This window comes from Electrophorus electricus, chromosome 6 (assembly GCF_013358815.1).
Source record: "Electrophorus electricus isolate fEleEle1 chromosome 6, fEleEle1.pri, whole genome shotgun sequence".
NCBI classification, from domain to species: Eukaryota; Metazoa; Chordata; class Actinopteri; order Gymnotiformes; family Gymnotidae; genus Electrophorus; species Electrophorus electricus.
In genome coordinates, this window is record NC_049540.1 from 3590131 (window position 1) to 3617732 (window position 27602).

The 27602-nt window shown below is 38.9% G+C and overlaps 12 non-coding genes across 12 annotated transcripts; all 12 read right to left on the reverse strand.

Moving 5' to 3' along the window:
• Positions 1-1425: 1425 nt before the first annotated feature.
• On the reverse strand, positions 1426-1499 carry trnat-agu. Its single transcript has one exon. It is a non-coding gene; the product is annotated as a tRNA-Thr (tRNA).
• Positions 1500-3425: 1926 nt separating this feature from the next.
• trnat-agu lies at positions 3426-3499 on the reverse strand. Its single transcript has one exon. It is a non-coding gene; the product is annotated as a tRNA-Thr (tRNA).
• A 1926-nt stretch (positions 3500-5425) lies between these two features.
• trnat-agu lies at positions 5426-5499 on the reverse strand. The gene has a single exon. It is a non-coding gene; the product is annotated as a tRNA-Thr (tRNA).
• Positions 5500-7425: 1926 nt separating this feature from the next.
• trnat-agu lies at positions 7426-7499 on the reverse strand. The gene has a single exon. It is a non-coding gene; the product is annotated as a tRNA-Thr (tRNA).
• A 1903-nt stretch (positions 7500-9402) lies between these two features.
• On the reverse strand, positions 9403-9476 carry trnat-agu. Its single transcript has one exon. It is a non-coding gene; the product is annotated as a tRNA-Thr (tRNA).
• Positions 9477-11402: 1926 nt separating this feature from the next.
• On the reverse strand, positions 11403-11476 carry trnat-agu. Its single transcript has one exon. It is a non-coding gene; the product is annotated as a tRNA-Thr (tRNA).
• Positions 11477-13394: 1918 nt separating this feature from the next.
• On the reverse strand, positions 13395-13468 carry trnat-agu. Its single transcript has one exon. It is a non-coding gene; the product is annotated as a tRNA-Thr (tRNA).
• Positions 13469-15383: 1915 nt separating this feature from the next.
• On the reverse strand, positions 15384-15457 carry trnat-agu. Its single transcript has one exon. It is a non-coding gene; the product is annotated as a tRNA-Thr (tRNA).
• Positions 15458-19368: 3911 nt separating this feature from the next.
• Positions 19369-19442, reverse strand: trnat-agu. The gene has a single exon. It is a non-coding gene; the product is annotated as a tRNA-Thr (tRNA).
• A 1919-nt stretch (positions 19443-21361) lies between these two features.
• Positions 21362-21435, reverse strand: trnat-agu. The gene has a single exon. It is a non-coding gene; the product is annotated as a tRNA-Thr (tRNA).
• Positions 21436-25576: 4141 nt separating this feature from the next.
• trnat-agu lies at positions 25577-25650 on the reverse strand. The gene has a single exon. It is a non-coding gene; the product is annotated as a tRNA-Thr (tRNA).
• A 1783-nt stretch (positions 25651-27433) lies between these two features.
• trnar-ucu lies at positions 27434-27523 on the reverse strand. Its single transcript is given in 2 exon segments — positions 27434-27469; positions 27487-27523. It is a non-coding gene; the product is annotated as a tRNA-Arg (tRNA).
• Positions 27524-27602: the final 79 nt, after the last annotated feature.

Sequence of the window (27602 nt, forward strand, 5' to 3'; positions counted from 1 at the left end):
AGCCTTTGAATGATTTCGAATTTGAGCCTAGAAGCCCAACGCACTATTCATTGTGCCAACCAGCCTAGAAAACTTAGTTTTTGACACTCATTCAAAAAAACTAATTTGGATTTTGTGCAAATGTCACAGAATCTACCCATAGCATTAAATCAGAGAATAGGCTGTGACAGCATTCGAAAGCCAGGCAAGTAGACTTTCAAACATCTCATGTAAATGCTAACCTGAATGATGAATTTTGCCTGATATATACTCATATTGGCTGTTGACTTGAAGGAGCAGTCAGAACCCTGGTGCATATTGGTGTTAAGCAACACATTTATGAAATACCACAATACAAATAAATCAAATCGTATCTGCACCTATATAAAAAACTCACAATGCCTCAGAATGCCACATCCTGTAAAGTGTTTCCATAAGGTAAAGGTAACACTGGAATTTGAACATAGGACCTCCCATTTACTACACAGGTATGAAGGCAAGTTAAGTCACAGTACACTTTTGATCAAGACAATGCAGGGTCTTTGATGAGTACTTTCACCTTCAACAATGGCAGCAAATGCAAGTTTTCGATTGAAACCAGTGCAGAAAAACTCATTTGGATTTTGTGAAAATGTCACAGTATCTACCCATAGCATTAAAAAAGAGAATAGGCTGTGACAGCATTCGAAAGCCAGGCAAGTAGACTTTCACCCATCTCATGTAAATGCTAACCTGAATGATGAATTTTGCCTGATATATACTCATATTGGCTGTTGACTTGAAGGAGCATTCAGAACCCTGCTGCATATTGATGTTAAGCAACACCTTTATGCAATAGCACAATACAAATAAATAAATCAAATCATATCTGCACCAATATCAAAAACTCACAATTATTTGGCAATTTGACTGTGTGCTAACACGTCCTTCTCTTTGCTAACCTAATGACTTGGAGAAAGAGCAGTTACTGGTTCAAAGAGAAAGCATGCCATAAGAGACCTATAGGAAAGTTAAAAATTAAAAGGCTGAGATGAGTAGACTTGTCAATAGGCACTCTCTTTGTAATTGATTTACAATTGATAATCATTGCCAGGCACTGGCGGTATTAGCAAGGAACAAGGAAAAGTAGCAACTCTGGTGGCACAACCTTTAAAGCTGAGTCTGGCAGTCAAATGGCCGACTCATTACACCAGAGAGGCTAGGTAAGACAGAGGTCGCACTGTCAATACATGCCCTAGCAGATTTTTCCACAGAGCAATGGCACAGATAAAATTTGAATGCTGCACCTAATATTTAAGAGGCATGCATTATCATAATCTAAGATCTCCCACCCTGTTATAGGGAGTATCACTGTGTCTTTGATGTGCCCTCTCCATACTTGCAACTAAGGTCACCTGAATTGTGGGCATAAATATGGAGCCCTAACAAAGATTACCATGATGTAAGAGGTACCGCTGGGAGTTGAACCCAGGACTTCCTGTTTACTAGACAGGCGCTATGACCAGCTAAGCCACGGCACCTTCTCGGTGAGCTGGTTGAACAAATTGCAACAAATACAAGTTTCCGATTGACTGCCATGCAGAAAAATTCATTTGCATGTTGGGCAAACGTTACAGCATCTACCATTAACTGTAAATCATTTAAAAAGCAGTGACATATTGCATTAGTCTCTCAGCTCTAATTAATCTGCAGACTTGAAGGAGGTTTCAAACCATTGGTATTAATCAAGACAATTATGTATTAGCAGCACAAAAAAAATCAAGCAAAGTGTTTCTGCACATATCTAAAAAACTAACAATGAATTAGCAACTCCAAAATATGCTGCCAGCATATTTGCTACTTTATTAGGCAGGTACTGGTTCTTAGAGAAAACAAGCCATAAGAGACCCACAGAAAAATGAAAGAATGACATACACGTGTTAAACTTTGTCAGACAACAGTGGGAGTAGCAAGGAACAACAGCTTTCAAGGTCCTCCAGAAGAGATACGACTGGTGGAACTCAAACCCACAGCCTTTGAATGATTTCAAATTTGAGCCTAGAAGCCCAACGCACTATTCATTGTGCCAACCAGCCTAGAAAACTTAGTTTTTGACACTCATTCAAAAAAACTAATTTGGATTTTGTGCAAATGTCACAGAATCTACCCATAGCATTAAATCAGAGAATAGGCTGTGACAGCATTCGAAAGCCAGGCAAATAGACTTTCAAACATCTCATGTCAATGCTAACCTGAATGATGAATTTTGCCTGATATATACTCATATTGGCTGTTGACTTGAAGGAGCATTCAGAACCCTGGTGCATATTGGTGTTAAGCAACACATTTATTAAATACCACAATACAAATAAATCAAATCGTATCTGCACCTATATAAAAAACTCACAATGCCTCAGAATGCCACATCCTGTAAAGTGTTTCCATAAGGTAAAGGTAACACTGGAATTTGAATATAGGACCTCCCATTTACTACACAGGTATGAAGGCAAGTTAAGTCACAGTACACTTTTGATCAAGACAATGCAGGGTCTTTGATGAGTACTTTCACCTTCAACAATGGAAGCAAATGCAAGTTTTTGATTGAAACCAGTGCAGAAAAACTCATTTGGATTTGGTGAAAATGTCACAGTATCTACCCATAGCATTAAAAAAGAGAATAGGCTGTGACAGCATTCGAAAGCCAGGCAAGTACACTTTCAACCATCTCATGTAAATGCTAACCTGAATGATGAATTTTGCCTGATATATACTCATATTGGCTGTTGACTTGAAGGAGCATTCAGAACCCTGCTGCATATTGATGTTAAGCAACACCTTTATGCAATAGCACAATACAAATAAATAAATCAAATCATATCTGCACCAATATCAAAAACTCACAATTATTTGGCAATTTGACTGTGTGCTAACACGTCCCTCTCTTTGCTAACCTAATGACTTGGAGAAAGAGCAGTTACTGGTTCAAAGAGAAAGCATGCCATAAGAGACCTATAGGAAAGTTAAAAATTAAAAGGCTGAGATGAGTAGACTTGTCAATAGGCACTCTCTTTGTAATTGATTTACAATTGATAATCATTGCCAGGCACTGGCGGTATTAGCAAGGAACAAGGAAAAGTAGCAACTCTGGTGGCACAACCTTTAAAGCTGAGTCTGGCAGTCAAATGGCCGACTCATTACACCAGAGAGGCTAGGTAAGACAGAGGTCGTACTGTCAATACATGCCCTAGCAGATTTTTCCACAGAGCAATGGCACAGATAAAATTTGAATGCTGCACCTAATATTTAAGAGGTATGCATTATCATAATCTAAGATCTCCCACCCTGCTTTAGGGAGTATCACTGTTTCTTTGATGTGCCCTCTCCATACTTGCAACTAATGTCAGCTGAATTGTGAGCATGAATATGGAGTCCTAACAAAGATTACCATGATGTTACCATGATGTAAGAGGTACCGCTGGGAGTTGAACCCAGGACTTCCTGTTTACTAGACAGGCGCTATGACCAGCTAAGCCACGGCACCTTCTCGGTGAGCTGGTTGAACAAATTGCAACAAATACAAGTTCCCGATTGACTGCCATGCAGAAAAATTCATTTGCATGTTGGGCAAACGTTACAGCATCTACCATTAACTGTAAATCATTTAAAAAGCAGTGACATATTGCATTAGTCTCTCAGCTCTAATTAATCTGCAGACTTGAAGGAGGTTTCAAACCATTGGTATTAATCAAGACAATTATGTATTAGCAGCACAAAAACAATCAAGCAAAGTGTTTCTGCACATATCTAAAAAACTAACAATGAATTAGCAACTCCAAAATATGCTGCCAGCATATTCGCTACTTTATGAGGCAGGTACTGGTTCTTAGAGAAAACAAGCCATAAGAGACCCACAGAAAAATGAAAGAATGACATACACGTGTTAAACTTTGTCAGACAACAGTGGGAGTAGCAAGGAACAACAGCTTTCAAGGTCCTCCAGAAGAGATACGACTGGTGGAACTCAAACCCACAGCCTTTGAATGATTTCAAATTTGAGCCTAGAAGCCCAACGCACTATTCATTGTGCCAACCAGCCTAGAAAACTTAGTTTTTGACACTCATTCAAAAAAACTAATTTGGATTTTGTGCAAATGTCACAGAATCTACCCATAGCATTAAATCAGAGAATAGGCTGTGACAGCATTCGAAAGCCAGGCAAGTAGACTTTCAAACATCTCATGTCAATGCTAACCTGAATGATGAATTTTGCCTGATATATACTCATATTGGCTGTTGACTTGAAGGAGCATTCAGAACCCTGGTGCATATTGGTGTTAAGCAACACATTTATTAAATACCACAATACAAATAAATCAAATCGTATCTGCACCTATATAAAAAACTCACAATGCCTCAGAATGCCACATCCTGTAAAGTGTTTCCATAAGGTAAAGGTAACACTGGAATTTGAATATAGGACCTCCCATTTACTACACAGGTATGAAGGCAAGTTAAGTCACAGTACACTTTTGATCAAGAGAATGCAGGGTCTTTGATGAGTACTTTCACCTTCAACAATGGAAGCAAATGCAAGTTTTTGATTGAAACCAGTGCAGAAAAACTCATTTGGATTTGGTGAAAATGTCACAGTATCTACCCATAGCATTAAAAAAGAGAATAGGCTGTGACAGCATTCGAAAGCCAGGCAAGTACACTTTCACCCATCTCATGTAAATGCTAACCTGAATGATGAATTTTGCCTGATATATACTCATATTGGCTGTTGACTTGAAGGAGCATTCAGAACCCTGCTGCATATTGATGTTAAGCAACACCTTTATGCAATAGCACAATACAAATAAATAAATCAAATCATATCTGCACCAATATCAAAAACTCACAATTATTTGGCAATTTGACTGTGTGCTAACACGTCCCTCTCTTTGCTAACCTAATGACTTGGAGAAAGAGCAGTTACTGGTTCAAAGAGAAAGCATGCCATAAGAGACCTATAGGAAAGTTAAAAATTAAAAGGCTGAGATGAGTAGACTTGTCAATAGGCACTCTCTTTGTAATTGATTTACAATTGATAATCATTGCCAGGCACTGGCGGTATTAGCAAGGAACAAGGAAAAGTAGCAACTCTGGTGGCACAACCTTTAAAGCTGAGTCTGGCAGTCAAATGGCCGACTCATTACACCAGAGAGGCTAGGTAAGACAGAGGTCGTACTGTCAATACATGCCCTAGCAGATTTTTCCACAGAGCAATGGCACAGATAAAATTTGAATGCTGCACCTAATATTTAAGAGGTATGCATTATCATAATCTAAGATCTCCCACCCTGCTTTAGGGAGTATCACTGTTTCTTTGATGTGCCCTCTCCATACTTGCAACTAATGTCAGCTGAATTGTGAGCATGAATATGGAGTCCTAACAAAGATTACCATGATGTTACCATGATGTAAGAGGTACCGCTGGGAGTTGAACCCAGGACTTCCTGTTTACTAGACAGGCGCTATGACCAGCTAAGCCACGGCACCTTCTCGGTGAGCTGGTTGAACAAATTGCAACAAATACAAGTTTCCGATTGACTGCCATGCAGAAAAATTCATTTGCATGTTGGGCAAACGTTACAGCATCTACCATTAACTGTAAATCATTTAAAAAGCAGTGACATATTGCATTAGTCTCTCAGCTCTAATTAATCTGCAGACTTGAAGGAGGTTTCAAACCATTGGTATTAATCAAGACAATTATGTATTAGCAGCACAAAAAAAATCAAGCAAAGTGTTTCTGCACATATCTAAAAAACTAACAATGAATTAGTAACTCCAAAATATGCTGCCAGCATATTCGCTACTTTATTAGGCAGGTACTGGTTCTTAGAGAAAACAAGCCATAAGAGACCCACAGAAAAATGAAAGAATGACATACACGTGTTAAACTTTGTCAGACAACAGTGGGAGTAGCAAGGAACAACAGCTTTCAAGGTCCTCCAGAAGAGATACGACTGGTGGAACTCAAACCCACAGCCTTTGAATGATTTCAAATTTGAGCCTAGAAGCCCAACGCACTATTCATTGTGCCAACCAACCTAGAAAACTTAGTTTTTGACACTCATTCAAAAAAACTAATTTGGATTTTGTGCAAATGTCACAGAATCTACCCATAGCATTAAATCAGAGAATAGGCTGTGACAGCATTCGAAAGCCAGGCAAATAGACTTTCAAACATCTCATGTCAATGCTAACCTGAATGATGAATTTTGCCTGATATATACTCATATTGGCTGTTGACTTGAAGGAGCATTCAGAACCCTGGTGCATATTGGTGTTAAGCAACACATTTATTAAATACCACAATACAAATAAATCAAATCGTATCTGCACCTATATAAAAAACTCACAATGCCTCAGAATGCCACATCCTGTAAAGTGTTTCCATAAGGTAAAGGTAACACTGGAATTTGAATATAGGACCTCCCATTTACTACACAGGTATGAAGGCAAGTTAAGTCACAGTACACTTTTGATCAAGAGAATGCAGGGTCTTTGATGAGTACTTTCACCTTCAACAATGGAAGCAAATGCAAGTTTTTGATTGAAACCAGTGCAGAAAAACTCATTTGGATTTGGTGAAAATGTCACAGTATCTACCCATAGCATTAAAAAAGAGAATAGGCTGTGACAGCATTCGAAAGCCAGGCAAGTACACTTTCACCCATCTCATGTAAATGCTAACCTGAATGATGAATTTTGCCTGATATATACTCATATTGGCTGTTGACTTGAAGGAGCATTCAGAACCCTGCTGCATATTGATGTTAAGCAACACCTTTATGCAATAGCACAATACAAATAAATAAATCAAATCATATCTGCACCAATATCAAAAACTCACAATTATTTGGCAATTTGACTGTGTGCTAACACGTCCCTCTCTTTGCTAACCTAATGACTTGGAGAAAGAGCAGTTACTGGTTCAAAGAGAAAGCATGCCATAAGAGACCTATAGGAAAGTTAAAAATTAAAAGGCTGAGATGAGTAGACTTGTCAATAGGCACTCTCTTTGTAATTGATTTACAATTGATAATCATTGCCAGGCACTGGCGGTATTAGCAAGGAACAAGGAAAAGTAGCAACTCTGGTGGCACAACCTTTAAAGCTGAGTCTGGCAGTCAAATGGCCGACTCATTACACCAGAGAGGCTAGGTAAGACAGAGGTCGTACTGTCAATACATGCCCTAGCAGATTTTTCCACAGAGCAATGGCACAGATAAAATTTGAATGCTGCACCTAATATTTAAGAGGTATGCATTATCATAATCTAAGATCTCCCACCCTGCTTTAGGGAGTATCACTGTTTCTTTGATGTGCCCTCTCCATACTTGCAACTAATGTCAGCTGAATTGTGAGCATGAATATGGAGTCCTAACAAAGATTACCATGATGTTACCATGATGTAAGAGGTACCGCTGGGAGTTGAACCCAGGACTTCCTGTTTACTAGACAGGCGCTATGACCAGCTAAGCCACGGCACCTTCTCGGTGAGCTGGTTGAACAAATTGCAACAAATACAAGTTTCCGATTGACTGCCATGCAGAAAAATTCATTTGCATGTTGGGCAAACGTTACAGCATCTACCATTAACTGTAAATCATTTAAAAAGCAGTGACATATTGCATTAGTCTCTCAGCTCTAATTAATCTGCAGACTTGAAGGAGGTTTCAAACCATTGGTATTAATCAAGACAATTATGTATTAGCAGCACAAAAAAAATCAAGCAAAGTGTTTCTGCACATATCTAAAAAACTAACAATGAATTAGTAACTCCAAAATATGCTGCCAGCATATTCGCTACTTTATTAGGCAGGTACTGGTTCTTAGAGAAAACAAGCCATAAGAGACCCACAGAAAAATGAAAGAATGACATACACGTGTTAAACTTTGTCAGACAACAGTGGGAGTAGCAAGGAACAACAGCTTTCAAGGTCCTCCAGAAGAGATACGACTGGTGGAACTCAAACCCACAGCCTTTGAATGATTTCAAATTTGAGCCTAGAAGCCCAACGCACTATTCATTGTGCCAACCAACCTAGAAAACTTAGTTTTTGACACTCATTCAAAAAAACTAATTTGGATTTTGTGCAAATGTCACAGAATCTACCCATAGCATTAAATCAGAGAATAGGCTGTGACAGCATTCGAAAGCCAGGCAAATAGACTTTCAAACATCTCATGTCAATGCTAACCTGAATGATGAATTTTGCCTGATATATACTCATATTGGCTGTTGACTTGAAGGAGCATTCAGAACCCTGGTGCATATTGGTGTTAAGCAACACATTTATTAAATACCACAATACAAATAAATCAAATCGTATCTGCACCTATATAAAAAACTCACAATGCCTCAGAATGCCACATCCTGTAAAGTGTTTCCATAAGGTAAAGGTAACACTGGAATTTGAATATAGGACCTCCCATTTACTACACAGATATGAAGGCAATTTAAGTCACAGTACACTTTTGATCAAGACAATGCAGGGTCTTTGATGAGTACTTTCACCTTCAACAATGGAAGCAAATGCAAGTTTTTGATTGAAACCAGTGCAGAAAAACTCATTTGTATTTGGTGAAAATGTCACAGTATCTACCCATAGCATTAAAAAAGAGAATAGGCTGTGACAGCATTCGAAAGCCAGGCAAGTACACTTTCACCCATCTCATGTAAATGCTAACCTGAATGATGAATTTTGCCTGATATATACTCATATTGGCTGTTGACTTGAAGGAGCATTCAGAACCCTGCTGCATATTGATGTTAAGCAACACCTTTATGCAATAGCACAATACAAATAAATAAATCAAATCATATCTGCAACAATATCAAAAACTCACAATTATTTGGCAATTTGACTGTGTGCTAACACGTCCTTCTCTTTGCTAACCTAATGACTTGGAGAAAGAGCAGTTACTGGTTCAAAGAGAAAGCATGCCATAAGAGACCTATAGGAAAGTTAAAAATTAAAAGGCTGAGATGAGTAGACTTGTCAATAGGCACTCTCTTTGTAATTGATTTACAATTGATAATCATTGCCAGGCACTGGCGGTATTAGCAAGGAACAAGGAAAAGTAGCAACTCTGGTGGCACAACCTTTAAAGCTGAGTCTGGCAGTCAAATGGCCGACTCATTACACCAGAGAGGCTAGGTAAGACAGAGGTCGTACTGTCAATACATGCCCTAGCAGATTTTTCCACAGAGCAATGGCACAGATAAAATTTGAATGCTGCACCTAATATTTAAGAGGCATGCATTATCATAATCTAAGATCTCCCACCCTGTTATAGGGAGTATCACTGTTTCTTTGATGTGCCCTCTCCATACTTGCAACTAATGTCAGCATGAATATGGAGTCCTAACAAAGATTACCATGATGTAAGAGGTACCGCTGGGAGTTGAACCCAGGACTTCCTGTTTACTAGACAGGCGCTATGACCAGCTAAGCCACGGCACCTTCTCGGTGAGCTGGTTGAACAAATTGCAACAAATACAAGTTTCCGATTGACTGCCATGCAGAAAAATTCATTTGCATGTTGGGCAAACGTTACAGCATCTACCATTAACTGTAAATCATTTAAAAAGCAGTGACATATTGCATTAGTCTCTCAGCTCTAATTAATCTGCAGACTTGAAGGAGGTTTCAAACCATTGGTATTAATCAAGACAATTATGTATTAGCAGCACAAAAAAAATCAAGCAAAGTGTTTCTGCACATATCTAAAAAACTAACAATGAATTAGCAACTCCAAAATATGCTGCCAGCATATTCGCTACTTTATTAGGCAGGTACTGGTTCTTAGAGAAAACAAGCCATAAGAGACCCACAGAAAAATGAAAGAATGACATACACGTGTTAAACTTTGTCAGACAACAGTGGGAGTAGCAAGGAACAACAGCTTTCAAGGTCCTCCAGAAGAGATACGACTGGTGGAACTCAAACCCACAGCCTTTGAATGATTTCAAATTTGAGCCTAGAAGCCCAACGCACTATTCATTGTGCCAACCAGCCTAGAAAACTTAGTTTTTGACACTCATTCAAAAAAACTAATTTGGATTTTGTGCAAATGTCACAGAATCTACCCATAGCATTAAATCAGAGAATAGGCTGTGACAGCATTCGAAAGCCAGGCAAGTAGACTTTCAAACATCTCATGTCAATGCTAACCTGAATGATGAATTTTGCCTGATATATACTCATATTGGCTGTTGACTTGAAGGAGCATTCAGAACCCTGGTGCATATTGGTGTTAAGCAACACATTTATTAAATACCACAATACAAATAAATCAAATCGTATCTGCACCTATATAAAAAACTCACAATGCCTCAGAATGCCACATCCTGTAAAGTGTTTCCATAAGGTAAAGGTAACACTGGAATTTGAATATAGGACCTCCCATTTACTACACAGGTATGAAGGCAAGTTAAGTCACAGTACACTTTTGATCAAGACAATGCAGGGTCTTTGATGAGTACTTTCACCTTCAACAATGGAAGCAAATGCAAGTTTTTGATTGAAACCAGTGCAGAAAAACTCATTTGGATTTGGTGAAAATGTCACAGTATCTACCCATAGCATTAAAAAAGAGAATAGGCTGTGACAGCATTCGAAAGCCAGGCAAGTACACTTTCACCCATCTCATGTAAATGCTAACCTGAATGATGAATTTTGCCTGATATATACTCATATTGGCTGTTGACTTGAAGGAGCATTCAGAACCCTGCTGCATATTGATGTTAAGCAACACCTTTATGCAATAGCACAATACAAATAAATAAATCAAATCATATCTGCACCAATATCAAAAACTCACAATTATTTGGCAATTTGACTGTGTGCTAACACGTCCCTCTCTTTGCTAACCTAATGACTTGGAGAAAGAGCAGTTACTGGTTCAAAGAGAAAGCATGCCATAAGAGACCTATAGGAAAGTTAAAAATTAAAAGGCTGAGATGAGTAGACTTGTCAATAGGCACTCTCTTTGTAATTGATTTACAATTGATAATCATTGCCAGGCACTGGCGGTATTAGCAAGGAACAAGGAAAAGTAGCAACTCTGGTGGCACAACCTTTAAAGCTGAGTCTGGCAGTCAAATGGCCGACTCATTACACCAGAGAGGCTAGGTAAGACAGAGGTCGTACTGTCAATACATGCCCTAGCAGATTTTTCCACAGAGCAATGGCACAGATAAAATTTGAATGCTGCACCTAATATTTAAGAGGTATGCATTATCATAATCTAAGATCTCCCACCCTGCTTTAGGGAGTATCACTGTTTCTTTGATGTGCCCTCTCCATACTTGCAACTAATGTCAGCTGAATTGTGAGCATGAATATGGAGTCCTAACAAAGATTACCATGATGTTACCATGATGTAAGAGGTACCGCTGGGAGTTGAACCCAGGACTTCCTGTTTACTAGACAGGCGCTATGACCAGCTAAGCCACGGCACCTTCTCGGTGAGCTGGTTGAACAAATTGCAACAAATACAAGTTCCCGATTGACTGCCATGCAGAAAAATTCATTTGCATGTTGGGCAAACGTTACAGCATCTACCATTAACTGTAAATCATTTAAAAAGCAGTGACATATTGCATTAGTCTCTCAGCTCTAATTAATCTGCAGACTTGAAGGAGGTTTCAAACCATTGGTATTAATCAAGACAATTATGTATTAGCAGCACAAAAAAAATCAAGCAAAGTGTTTCTGCACATATCTAAAAAACTAACAAAAATTGGCAACTCCAAAATATGCTGCCAGCATATTTGCTACTTTATTAGGCAGGTACTGGTTCTTAGAGAAAACAAGCCATAAGAGACCCACAGAAAAATAAAAGAATGACATACACGTGTTAAACTTTGTCAGACAACAGTGGGAGTAGCAAGGAACAACAGCTTTCAAGGTCCTCCAGAAGAGATACGACTGGGGGAACTCAAACCCACAGCCTTTGAATGATTTCGAATTTGAGCCTAGAAGCCCAACGCACTATTCATTGTGCCAACCAGCCTAGAAAACTTAGTTTTTGACACTCATTCAAAAAAACTAATTTGGATTTTGTGCAAATGTCACAGAATCTACCCATAGCATTAAATCAGAGAATAGGCTGTGACAGCATTCGAAAGCCAGGCAAGTAGATTTTCAAACATCTCATGTAAATGCTAACCTGAATGATGAATTTTGCCTGATATATACTCATATTGGCTGTTGACTTGAAGGAGCATTCAGAACCCTGGTGCATATTGGTGTTAAGCAACACATTTATGAAATACCACAATACAAATAAATAAATCAAATCGTATCTGCACCTATATAAAAAACTCACAATGCCTCAGAATGCCACATCCTGTAAAGTGTTTCCATAAGGTAAAGGTAACACTGGAATTGGAACATAGGACCTCCCATTTACTACACAGGTATGAAGGCAAGTTAAGTCACAGTACACTTTTGATCAAGACAATGCAGGGTCTTTGATGAGTACTTTCACCTTCAACAATGGCAGCAAATGCAAGTTTTCGATTGAAACCAGTGCAGAAAAACTCATTTGGATTTTGTGAAAATGTCACAGTATCTACCCATAGCATTAAAAAAGAGAATAGGCTGTGACAGCATTCGAAAGCCAGGCAAGTAGACTTTCACCCATCTCATGTAAATGCTAACCTGAATGATGAATTTTGCCTGATATATACTCATATTGGCTGTTGACTTGAAGGAGCATTCAAAACCCTGCTGCATATTGATGTTAAGCAACACCTTTATGCAATAGCACAATACAAATAAATAAATCAAATCGTATCTGCACCAATATCAAAAACTCACAATTATTTGGCAATTTGACTGTGTGCTAACACGTCCCTCTCTTTGCTAACCTAATGACTTGGAGAAAGAGCAGTTACTGGTTCAAAGAGAAAGCATGCCATAAAAGACCTATAGGAAAGTTAAAAATTAAAAGGCTGAGATGAGTAGACTTGTCAATAGGCACTCTCTTTGTAGTTGATTTACAATTGATAATCATTGCCAGGCACTGGCGGTATTAGCAAGGAACAAGGAAAAGTAGCAACTCTGGTGGCACAACCTTTAAAGCTGAGTCTGGCAGTCAAATGGCCGACTCATTACACCAGAGAGGCTAGGTAAGACAGAGGTCGCACTGTCAATACATGCCCTAGCAGATTTTTCCACAGAGCAATGGCACAGCTAAAATTTGAATGCTGCACCTAATATTTAAGAGGCATGCATTATCATAAACTCAGATCTCCCACGCTGTTATAGGGAGCATCACTGTGTGTTTGATGTGCCCTCTCCATACTTGCAACTAAGGTCACCTGAATTGTGAGCATGAATATGGAGTCCTAACAAAGATGACCATGATGTAAGAGGTACCGCTGGGAGTTGAACCCAGGACTTCCTGTTTACTAGACAGGCGCTATGACCAGCTAAGCCACGGCACCTTCTCGGTGAGCTGGTTGAACAAATTGCAACAAATACAAGTTTCCGATTGACTGCCATGCAGAAAAATTCATTTGCATGTTGGGCAAACGTTACAGCATCTACCATTAACTGTAAATCATTTAAAAAGCAGTGACATATTGCATTAGTCTCTCAGCTCTAATTAATCTGCAGACTTGAAGGAGGTTTCAAACCATTGGTATTAATCAAGACAATTATGTATTAGCAGCACAAAAAAAATCAAGCAAAGTGTTTCTGCACATATCTAAAAAACTAACAATGAATTAGCAACTCCAAAATATGCTGCCAGCATATTCGCTACTTTATTAGGCAGGTACTGGTTCTTAGAGAAAACAAGCCATAAGAGACCCACAGAAAAATGAAAGAATGACATACACGTGTTAAACTTTGTCAGACAACAGTGGGAGTAGCAAGGAACAACAGCTTTCAAGGTCCTCCAGAAGAGATACGACTGGTGGAACTCAAACCCACAGCCTTTGAATGATTTCAAATTTGAGCCTAGAAGCCCAACGCACTATTCATTGTGCCAACCAACCTAGAAAACTTAGTTTTTGACACTCATTCAAAAAAACTAATTTGGATTTTGTGCAAATGTCACAGAATCTACCCATAGCATTAAATCAGAGAATAGGCTGTGACAGCATTCGAAAGCCAGGCAAATAGACTTTCAAACATCTCATGTCAATGCTAACCTGAATGATGAATTTTGCCTGATATATACTCATATTGGCTGTTGACTTGAAGGAGCATTCAGAACCCTGGTGCATATTGGTGTTAAGCAACACATTTATTAAATACCACAATACAAATAAATCAAATCGTATCTGCACCTATATAAAAAACTCACAATGCCTCAGAATGCCACATCCTGTAAAGTGTTTCCATAAGGTAAAGGTAACACTGGAATTTGAATATAGGACCTCCCATTTACTACACAGGTATGAAGGCAAGTTAAGTCACAGTACACTTTTGATCAAGACAATGCAGGGTCTTTGATGAGTACTTTCACCTTCAACAATGGAAGCAAATGCAAGTTTTTGATTGAAACCAGTGCAGAAAAACTCATTTGGATTTGGTGAAAATGTCACAGTATCTACCCATAGCATTAAAAAAGAGAATAGGCTGTGACAGCATTCGAAAGCCAGGCAAGTACACTTTCACCCATCTCATGTAAATGCTAACCTGAATGATGAATTTTGCCTGATATATACTCATATTGGCTGTTGACTTGAAGGAGCATTCAGAACCCTGCTGCATATTGATGTTAAGCAACACCTTTATGCAATAGCACAATACAAATAAATAAATCAAATCATATCTGCAACAATATCAAAAACTCACAATTATTTGGCAATTTGACTGTGTGCTAACACGTCCTTCTCTTTGCTAACCTAATGACTTGGAGAAAGAGCAGTTACTGGTTCAAAGAGAAAGCATGCCATAAGAGACCTATAGGAAAGTTAAAAATTAAAAGGCTGAGATGAGTAGACTTGTCAATAGGCACTCTCTTTGTAATTGATTTACAATTGATAATCATTGCCAGGCACTGGCGGTATTAGCAAGGAACAAGGAAAAGTAGCAACTCTGGTGGCACAACCTTTAAAGCTGAGTCTGGCAGTCAAATGGCCGACTCATTACACCAGAGAGGCTAGGTAAGACAGAGGTCGTACTGTCAATACATGCCCTAGCAGATTTTTGCACAGAGCAATGGCACAGATAAAATTTGAATGCTGCACCTAATATTTAAGAGGCATGCATTATCATAATCTAAGATCTCCCACCCTGTTATAGGGAGTATCACTGTTTCTTTGATGTGCCCTCTCCATACTTGCAACTAATGTCAGCTGAATTGTGAGCATGAATATGGAGTCCTAACAAAGATTACCATGATGTAAGAGGTACCGCTGGGAGTTGAACCCAGGACTTCCTGTTTACTAGACAGGCGCTATGACCAGCTAAGCCACGGCACCTTCTCGGTGAGCTGGTTGAACAAATTGCAACAAATACAAGTTTCCGATTGACTGCCATGCAGAAAAATTCATTTGCATGTTGGGCAAACGTTACAGCATCTACCATTAACTGTAAATCATTTAAAAAGCAGTGACATATTGCATTAGTCTCTCAGCTCTAATTAATCTGCAGACTTGAAGGAGGTTTCAAACCATTGGTATTAATCAAGACAATTATGTATTAGCAGCACAAAAAAAATCAAGCAAAGTGTTTCTGCACATATCTAAAAAACTGACAAGTAATTGGTAACTCCAAAATATGCTGCCAGCATATTTGCTACTTTATTAGGCAGGTACTGGTTCTTAGAGAAAACAAGCCATAAGAGACCCACAGAAAAATGAAAGAATGACATACACGTGTTAAACTTTGTCAGACAACAGTGGGAGTAGCAAGGAACAACAGCTTTCAAGGTCCTCCAGAAGAGATACGACTGGTGGAACTCAAACCCACAGCCTTTGAATGATTTCAAATTTGAGCCTAGAAGCCCAACGCACTATGCATTGTGCCAACCAGCCTAGAAAACTTAGTTTTTGACACTCATTCAAAAAAACTAATTTGGATTTTGTGCAAATGTCACAGAATCTACCCATAGCATTAAATCAGAGAATAGGCTGTGACAGCATTCGAAAGCCAGGCAAGTAGACTTTCAAACATCTCATGTAAATGCTAACCTGAATGATGAATTTTGCCTGATATATACTCATATTGGCTGTTGACTTGAAGGAGCATTCAGAACCCTGGTGCATATTGGTGTTAAGCAACACATTTATGAAATACCACAATACAAATAAATAAATCAAATCGTATCTGCACCTATATAAAAAACTCACAATGCCTCAGAATGCCACATCCTGTAAAGTGTTTCCATAAGGTAAAGGTAACACTGGAATTGGAACATAGGACCTCCCATTTACTACACAGGTATGAAGGCAAGTTAAGTCACAGTACACTTTTGATCAAGACAATGCAGGGTCTTTGATGAGTACTTTCACCTTCAACAATGGCAGCAAATGCAAGTTTTCGATTGAAACCAGTGCAGAAAAACTCATTTGGATTTTGTGAAAATGTCACAGTATCTACCCATAGCATTAAAAAAGAGAATAGGCTGTGACAGCATTCGAAAGCCAGGCAAGTAGACTTTCACCCATCTCATGTAAATGCTAACCTGAATGATGAATTTTGCCTGATATATACTCATATTGGCTGTTGACTTGAAGGAGCATTCAAAACCCTGCTGCATATTGATGTTAAGCAACACCTTTATGCAATAGCACAATACAAATAAATAAATCAAATCGTATCTGCACCAATATCAAAAACTCACAATTGTTTGGCAATTTGACTGTGTGCTAACACGTCCCTCTCTTTGCTAACCTAATGACTTGGAGAAAGAGCAGTTACTGGTTCAAAGAGAAAGCATGCCATAAAAGACCTATAGGAAAGTTAAAAATTAAAAGGCTGAGATGAGTAGACTTGTCAATAGGCACTCTCTTTGTAGTTGATTTACAATTGATAATCATTGCCAGGCACTGGCGGTATTAGCAAGGAACAAGGAAAAGTAGCAACTCTGGTGGCACAAGCTTTAAAGCTGAGTCTGGCAGTCAAATGGCCGACTCATTACACCAGAGAGGCTAGGTAAGACAGAGGTCGCACTGTCAATACATGCCCTAGCAGATTTTTCCACAGAGCAATGGCACAGCTAAAATTTGAATGCTACACCTAATATTTAAGAGGCATGCATTATCATAATGTAAGATCTCCCACCCTGTTATAGGGAGTATCACTGTGTCTTTGATGTGCCCTCTCCATACTTGCAACTAAGGTCACCTGAATCGTGGGCATAAATATGGAGCCCTAACAAAGATTACCATGATGTAAGAGGTACCGCTGGGAGTTGAACACAGGACTTCCTGTTTACTAGACAGGCGCTATGACCAGCTAAGCCACGGCACCCTCTCGATAAGCTGGTTGAACAAATTGCAACAAATACAAGTTTCCGATTGACTGCCATGCAGAAAAATTCATTTGCATGTTGGGCAAACGTTACAGCATCTACCATTAACTGTAAATCATTTAAAAAGCAGTGACATATTGCATTAGTCTCTCAGCTCTAATTAATCTGCAGACTTGAAGGAGGTTTCAAACCATTGGTATTAATCAAGACAATTATGTATTAGCAGCACAAAAAAAATCAAGCAAAGTGTTTCTGCACATATCTAAAAAACTAACAAAAATTGGCAACTCCAAAATATGCTGCCAGCATATTTGCTACTTTATTAGGCAGGTACTGGTTCTTAGAGAAAACAAGCCATAAGAGACCCACAGAAAAATAAAAGAATGACATACACGTGTTAAACTTTGTCAGACAACAGTGGGAGTAGCAAGGAACAACAGCTTTCAAGGTCCTCCAGAAGAGATACGACTGGGGGAACTCAAACCCACAGCCTTTGAATGATTTCGAATTTGAGCCTAGAAGCCCAACGCACTATTCATTGTGCCAACCAGCCTAGAAAACTTAGTTTTTGACACTCATTCAAAAAAACTAATTTGGATTTTGTGCAAATGTCACAGAATCTACCCATAGCATTAAATCAGAGAATAGGCTGTGACAGCATTCGAAAGCCAGGCAAGTAGATTTTCAAACATCTCATGTAAATGCTAACCTGAATGATGAATTTTGCCTGATATATACTCATATTGGCTGTTGACTTGAAGGAGCATTCAGAACCCTGGTGCATATTGGTGTTAAGCAACACATTTATGAAATACCACAATACAAATAAATAAATCAAATCGTATCTGCACCTATATAAAAAACTCACAATGCCTCAGAATGCCACATCCTGTAAAGTGTTTCCATAAGGTAAAGGTAACACTGGAATTGGAACATAGGACCTCCCATTTACTACACAGGTATGAAGGCAAGTTAAGTCACAGTACACTTTTGATCAAGACAATGCAGGGTCTTTGATGAGTACTTTCACCTTCAACAATGGCAGCAAATGCAAGTTTTCGATTGAAACCAGTGCAGAAAAACTCATTTGGATTTTGTGAAAATGTCACAGTATCTACCCATAGCATTAAAAAAGAGAATAGGCTGTGACAGCATTCGAAAGCCAGGCAAGTAGACTTTCACCCATCTCATGTAAATGCTAACCTGAATGATGAATTTTGCCTGATATATACTCATATTGGCTGTTGACTTGAAGGAGCATTCAAAACCCTGCTGCATATTGATGTTAAGCAACACCTTTATGCAATAGCACAATACAAATAAATAAATCAAATCGTATCTGCACCAATATCAAAAACTCACAATTGTTTGGCAATTTGACTGTGTGCTAACACGTCCCTCTCTTTGCTAACCTAATGACTTGGAGAAAGAGCAGTTACTGGTTCAAAGAGAAAGCATGCCATAAAAGACCTATAGGAAAGTTAAAAATTAAAAGGCTGAGATGAGTAGACTTGTCAATAGGCACTCTCTTTGTAGTTGATTTACAATTGATAATCATTGCCAGGCACTGGCGGTATTAGCAAGGAACAAGGAAAAGTAGCAACTCTGGTGGCACAACCTTTAAAGCTGAGTCTGGCAGTCAAATGGCCGACTCATTACACCAGAGAGGCTAGGTAAGACAGAGGTCGCACTGTCAATACATGCCCTAGCAGATTTTTCCACAGAGCAATGGCACAGCTAAAATTTGAATGCTGCACCTAATATTTAAGAGGCATGCATTATCATAAACTCAGATCTCCCACGCTGTTATAGGGAGCATCACTGTGTGTTTGATGTGCCCTCTCCATACTTGCAACTAAGGTCACCTGAATTGTGAGCATGAATATGGAGTCCTAACAAAGATGACCATGATGTAAGAGGTACCGCTGGGAGTTGAACCCAGGACTTCCTGTTTACTAGACAGGCGCTATGACCAGCTAAGCCACGGCACCCTCTCTATGAGCTGGTTGAACAAATTGCAACAAATACAAGTTTCCGATTGACTGCCATGCAGAAAAATTCATTTGCATGTTGGGCAAACGTTACAGCATCTACCATTAACTGTAAATCATTTAACAAGCAGTGACATATTGCATTAGTCTATCAGCTCTAATTAATCTGCAGACTTGAAGGAGGTTTCAAACCATTGGTATTAATCAAGACAATTATGTATTAGCAGCACAAAAAAAATCAAGCAAAGTGTTTCTGCACATATCTAAAAAACTAACAATGAATTAGCAACTCCAAAATATGCTGCCAGCATATTCGCTACTTTATTAGGCAGGTACTGGTTCTTAGAGAAAACAAGCCATAAGAGACCCACAGAAAAATGAAAGAATGACATACACGTGTTAAACTTTGTCAGACAACAGTGGGAGTAGCAAGGAACAACAGCTTTCAAGGTCCTCCAGAAGAGATACGACTGGGGGAACTCAAACCCACAGCCTTTGAATGATTTCGAATTTGAGCCTAGAAGCCCAACGCACTATTCATTGTGCCAACCAGCCTAGAAAACTTAGTTTTTGACACTCATTCAAAAAAACTAATTTGGATTTTGTGCAAATGTCACAGAATCTACCCATAGCATTAAATCAGAGAATAGGCTGTGACAGCATTCGAAAGCCAGGCAAGTAGATTTTCAAACATCTCATGTAAATGCTAACCTGAATGATGAATTTTGCCTGATATATACTCATATTGGCTGTTGACTTGAAGGAGCATTCAGAACCCTGGTGCATATTGGTGTTAAGCAACACATTTATGAAATACCACAATACAAATAAATAAATCAAATCGTATCTGCACCTATATAAAAAACTCACAATGCCTCAGAATGCCACATCCTGTAAAGTGTTTCCATAAGGTAAAGGTAACACTGGAATTGGAACATAGGACCTCCCATTTACTACACAGGTATGAAGGCAAGTTAAGTCACAGTACACTTTTGATCAAGACAATGCAGGGTCTTTGATGAGTACTTTCACCTTCAACAATGGCAGCAAATGCAAGTTTTCGATTGAAACCAGTGCAGAAAAACTCATTTGGATTTTGTGAAAATGTCACAGTATCTACCCATAGCATTAAAAAAGAGAATAGGCTGTGACAGCATTCGAAAGCCAGGCAAGTAGACTTTCACCCATCTCATGTAAATGCTAACCTGAATGATGAATTTTGCCTGATATATACTCATATTGGCTGTTGACTTGAAGGAGCATTCAAAACCCTGCTGCATATTGATGTTAAGCAACACCTTTATGCAATAGCACAATACAAATAAATAAATCAAATCGTATCTGCACCAATATCAAAAACTCACAATTGTTTGGCAATTTGACTGTGTGCTAACACGTCCCTCTCTTTGCTAACCTAATGACTTGGAGAAAGAGCAGTTACTGGTTCAAAGAGAAAGCATGCCATAAAAGACCTATAGGAAAGTTAAAAATTAAAAGGCTGAGATGAGTAGACTTGTCAATAGGCACTCTCTTTGTAGTTGATTTACAATTGATAATCATTGCCAGGCACTGGCGGTATTAGCAAGGAACAAGGAAAAGTAGCAACTCTGGTGGCACAACCTTTAAAGCTGAGTCTGGCAGTCAAATGGCCGACTCATTACACCAGAGAGGCTAGGTAAGACAGAGGTCGCACTGTCAATACATGCCCTAGCAGATTTTTCCACAGAGCAATGGCACAGCTAAAATTTGAATGCTGCACCTAATATTTAAGAGGCATGCATTATCATAAACTCAGATCTCCCACGCTGTTATAGGGAGCATCACTGTGTGTTTGATGTGCCCTCTCCATACTTGCAACTAAGGTCACCTGAATTGTGAGCATGAATATGGAGTCCTAACAAAGATGACCATGATGTAAGAGGTACCGCTGGGAGTTGAACCCAGGACTTCCTGTTTACTAGACAGGCGCTATGACCAGCTAAGCCACGGCACCCTCTCTATGAGCTGGTTGAACAAATTGCAACAAATACAAGTTTCCGATTGACTGCCATGCAGAAAAATTCATTTGCATGTTGGGCAAACGTTACAGCATCTACCATTAACTGTAAATCATTTAACAAGCAGTGACATATTGCATTAGTCTCTCAGCTCTAATTAATCTGCAGACTTGAAGGAGGTTTCAAACCATTGGTATTAATCAAGACAATTATGTATTAGCAGCACAAAAAAAATCAAGCAAAGTGTTTCTGCACATATCTAAAAAACTAACAATGAATTAGCAACTCCAAAATATGCTGCCAGCATATTCGCTACTTCATTAGGCAGGTACTGGTTCTTAGAGAAAACAAGCCATAAGAGACCCACAGAAAAATGAAAGAATGACATACACGTGTTAAACTTTGTCAGACAACAGTGGGAGTAGCAAGGAACAACAGCTTTCAAGGTCCTCCAGAAGAGATACGACTGGTGGAACTCAAACCCACAGCCTTTGACTGATTTCGAATTTGAGCCTAGAAGCCCAACGCACTATTCATTGTGCCAACCAGCCTAGAAAACTTAGTTTTTGACACTCATTCAAAAAAACTCATTTGGATTTTGTGCAAATGTCACAGAATCTACCCATAGCATTAAATCAGAGAATAGGCTGTGACAGCATTCGAAAGCCAGGCAAGTAGACTTTCAAACATCTCATGTCAATGCTAACCTGAATGATGAATTTTGCCTGATATATACTCATATTGGCTGTTGACTTGAAGGAGCATTCAGAACCCTGGTGCATATTGGTGTTAAGCAACACATTTATGAAATACCACAATACAAATAAATAAATCAAATCGTATCTGCACCTATATAAAAAACTCACAATGCCTCAGAATGCCACATCCTGTAAAGTGTTTCCATAAGGTAAAGGTAACACTGGAATTGGAACATAGGACCTCCCATTTACTACACAGGTATGAAGGCAAGTTAAGTCACAGTACACTTTTGATCAAGACAATGCAGGGTCTTTGATGAGTACTTTCACCTTCAACAATGGCAGCAAATGCAAGTTTTCGATTGAAACCAGTGCAGAAAAACTCATTTGAGATACTACAAACTCATTTGTAGATACTGTGAAAATGTCACAGTATCTACCCATAGCATTAAAAAAGAGAATATGTTAAGCAACACCTTTATGCAATAGCACAATACAAATAAATAAATCAAATCGTATCTGCACCAATATCAAAAACTCACAATTATTTCCAATTTGACAGTGTGCTAGCATGTCCCTCTCTTTGCTAACCTAATGACTTGGAGAAAGCTGTTACTGGTTCAACGAGAAAGCATGCCATAAGAGACCTATAGGAAAGTTAAAAATTAAAAGTCTGAGATGAATTTGACAAACAAATAGGAAAGCAAGCATTGGAAATCTATGAGTAGACTTGTCGACAGGCACTCTCTCTGTAATTGACTGACACTTGTTAAACATTGCCAGGTACATTCAGAACCCTGGTGCACAATGGTGTTAAGCAACACATTTATGCAATAGCACAATACAAATAAATAAATCAAATCGTATCTGCACCTATATAAAAAACTCACAATGCCTCAGAATGCCACATCCTGTAAAGTGTTTCCATAAGGTAAATGTAACACTGGAATTTGAACATAGGACCTCGCATTTACTACACAGGTATGAAGACCAGTTAAGTCACATTACACTTTTGATCAAGACAATGCAGGGTCTTTGATGAGTACTTTCACCTTCAACAATGGCAGCAAATGCACGTTTTTGATTGAAACCAGTGCAGAAAAACTCATTTGGATTTTGTGCAAATGTCACAGAATCTACCCATAGCATTAAATCACACAAAAGGTTGTGACAGCATTCGAAAGCCAGGCATATAGACTTTCACCCATATCATGTAAACACCAACCTGAATGATAAATTTTGCATGATATATACTCATATTGGCTGTTGACTTGAAGGAGCATTCAGAACCCTGGTGCATATTGGTGTTAAGCAACACATTTATGCAATAGCACAATACAAATAAATAAATCAAATCGCATCTGCACCTATATAAAAAACTCACAATTATTTGGCAATTTGACAGTGTGCTAGGACGTCCCTCTCTTTGCTAACCTTTTTCAAAATTAAAAAACATGTAGTAAAGCAAGCATCGGAAATCAATGAGTACACTTGTCGACAGGCAGTCTCTCTGTAATTGATTTACACTTGTTAAACATTACCAGGCACTGGTGGTATTATCAAGGAACAAGGAATTTCAAGTTCCTCCAGAAAAGCAGCATCTCTGGTGGCACAACCTTTAAAGCTGAGTCTGGAAGTCAAATGATCTACTCATTGCACCACAGAGGCTATGTGAGACAAAGTTTGCAGTGTCAATTGGCACTCTGAGCCTTAGCTTCATGCCCTAGCAGATTTTTTCACAGAGCAATGGCACAGTTGAAATTTGAATGCTGGACTTAATGTTTAAGAGGCAGGCACTATCATAAGCTAAGATCACCCACACTGTTATAGGGAGTATCACTGTGTCTTTGATGTGCCCTTTCCCCCTCCATACTTGCAACGAAGGACACCTAAATTTTGAGCATTCACTTGCATGTTGGGCAAATGCTACAACATCTACTATTAATGGTAACTCATGGAAAAAGCAGTGATATGTTGCATTAGTCTTTCAACTCTAATAAGTCTGCGGGCTTGAAGGACGGTTCAAACCATTGCTATTAATCAAGACAATTATGTATTAGCAACACAAAAAAAAAACAAGCAAAGTGTTTCTCCACATATGTAATGAACTGACATTGAATTGGCAATTCGAAAATATGCTGACAGCATATTTGTTACTTTATTAGGGATCTGCTGGTACTTTGAGAAAACAAGCCACAAGCGACCTACAGCAAACTAACATAAACTTGTTATATTTTGCAACACAAGTGTGGGATTAGCAAGAAACAAGGGATTTCACGATCCGCCAGAAAAAAGCTGACTCTGGTGGGACTCGAACCCACAATCTTTGAATGGCTTCTAATCCTAACCTAGAAGTCCAATGCGCTATCCATGGACTGTCATTCATGATTGTGAACCTGAACGTTACATTCTATAAAGTGTTTCCGTAAGGTAAAGGTAACACTGGAACTTGAACATAGGACCTCCCATTTAATACACAAGTGTGATGACCTGTTAAGTGACAGCACACTTTTGATCAAGACAATGCAGGATCTTTGATGAGTACGTTCACCTTCAATACAGGCAAGAAACGCAAGTTTTCCAGTGAAACCAGTGCAGAAAAACTCATTTGGATTTTGTGCAAATGTCACAGAATCTACCCATAGCATTAAATCAGAAAAAAATGCTGTGACAGCATTCGAAAGCCAGGCAAGTAGACTTTCATGCATCTCATGTAAATACCAACCTTAATGATTAATATTGCCTGATATATACTAATATTGCCTTTTTACTTGAAGGAGCATTCAGAACCCTGGTGCACATTGGTGTTAAGCATCACATGTATGTAATAGCACAATACAAATAAATAAATCAAATCGTATCTGCACCAATATAAAAAACTCACAATTATTTGTTAATTTGACTGTGTGCTAACACGTCCCGCTCTTTGCTAACCTAATGACTTGGAGAAAGAGCAATTACTGTTTCAAAGAGAAAGCATGCCATAAGAGACCTATAGGAAAGTTAAAAATTAAAAGGCTGAGATGAGTAGACTTGTCAATAGGCACTCTCTTTGTAATTGATTTACAATTGATAATCATTGCCAGGCACTGGCGGTATTAGCAAGGAACAAGGAAAAGTAGCAACTCTGGTGGCACAACCTTTAAAGCTGAGTCTGGCAGTCAAATGGCCGACTCATTACACCAGAGAGGCTAGGTAAGACAGAGGTCGCACTGTCAATACATGCCCTAGCAGATTTTTCCACAGAGCAATGGCACAGATAAAATTTGAATGCTGCACCTAATATTTAAGAGGCATGCATTATCATAATCTAAGATCTCCCACCCTGTTATAGGGAGTATCACTGTGTGTTTGATGTGCCCTCTCCATACTTGCAACTAAGGTCACCTGAATTGTGAGCATGAATATGGAGTCCTAAAAAAGATTACCATGATGTAAGAGGTACCGCTGGGAGTTGAACCCAGGACTTCCTGTTTACTAGACAGGCGCTATGACCAGCTAAGCCACGGCACCTTCTCGATGAGCTGGTTGAACAAATTGCAACAAATACAAGTTTCCGATTGACTGCCATGCAGAAAAATTCATTTGCATGTTGGGCAAACGTTACAGCATCTACCATTAACTGTAAATCATTTAAAAAGCAGTGACATATTGCATTAGTCTCTCAGCTCTAATTAATCTGCAGACTTGAAGGAGGTTTCAAACCATTGGTATTAATCAAGACAATTATGTATTAGCAGCACAAAAAAAATCAAGCAAAGTGTTTCTGCACATATCTAAAAAACTGACAAGTAATTGGTAACTCCAAAATATGCTGCCAGCATATTTGCTACTTTATTAGGCAGGTACTGGTTCTTAGAGAAAACAAGCCATAAGAGACCCACAGAAAAATGAAAGAATGACATACACGTGTTAAACTTTGTCAGACAACAGTGGGAGTAGCAAGGAACAACAGCTTTCAAGGTCCTCCAGAAGAGATACGACTGGTGGAACTCAAACCCACAGCCTTTGAATGATTTCGAATTTGAGCCTAGAAGCCCAACGCACTATTCATTGTGCCAACCAGCCTAGAAAACTTAGTTTTTGACACTCATTCAAAAAAACTAATTTGGATTTTGTGCAAATGTCACAGAATCTACCCATAGCATTAAATCAGAGAATAGGCTGTGACAGCATTCGAAAGCCAGGCAAGTAGACTTTCAAACATCTCATGTAAATGCTAACCTGAATGATGAATTTTGCCTGATATATACTCATATTGGCTGTTGACTTGAAGGAGCATTCAGAACCCTGGTGCATATTGGTGTTAAGCAACACATTTATGAAATACCACAATACAAATAAATCAAATCAAATCGCATCTGCACCTATATAAAAAACTCACAATTATTTGGCAATTTGACAGTGTGCTAGGACGTCCCTCTCTTTGCTAACCTTTTTCAAAATTAAAAAACATGTAGGAAAGCAAGCATCGGAAATCAATGAGTAGACTTGTCGACAGGCAGTCTCTCTGTAATTGATTTACACTTGTTAAACATTACCAGGCACTGGTGGTATTATCAAGGAACAAGGAATTTCAAGTTCCTCCAGAAAAGCAGCATCTCTGGTGGCACAACCTTTAAAGCTGAGTCTGGAAGTCAAATGCTCTACTCATTGCACCACAGAGGCTATGTGAGACAAAGTTTGCAGTGTCAATTGGCACTCTGAGCCTTAGCTTCATGCCCTAGCAGATTTTTTCACAGAGCAATGGCACAGTTGAAATTTGAATGCTGGACTTAATGTTTAAGAGGCAGGCACTATCATAAGCTAAGATCACGCACACTGTTATAGGGAGTATCACTGTGTCTTTGATGTGCCCTTTCCCCCTCCATACTTGCAACGAAGGACACCTAAATTTTGAGCATTCACTTGCATGTTGGGCAAATGCTACAACATCTACTATTAATGGTAACTCATGGAAAAAGCAGTGACATGTTGCATTAGTCTTTCAACTCTAATAAGTCTGCGGGCTTGAAGGACGGTTCAAACCATTGCTATTAATCAAGACAATTATGTATTAGCAACACAAAAAAAAAACAAGCAAAGTGTTTCTCCACATATGTAATGAACTGACATTGAATTGGCAATTCGAAAATATGCTGCCAGCATATTTGTTACTTTATTAGGGATCTACTGGTACTTTGAGAAAACAAGCCACAAGCGACCTACAGCAAACTAACATAAACTTGTTATATTTTGCAACACAAGTGTGGGATTAGCAAGAAACAAGGGCTTTCACGATCCGCCAGAAAAAAGCTGACTCTGGTGGGACTCGAACCCACAATCTTTGAATGGCTTCTAACCCTAACCTAGAAGTCCAATGCGCTATCCATTGCGCCACAGAGCCTAGGCATACCAGTTTTTGGACTGTCATTCATGATTGTGAACCTGAACGTTACATTCTATAAAGTGTTTCCGTAAGGTAA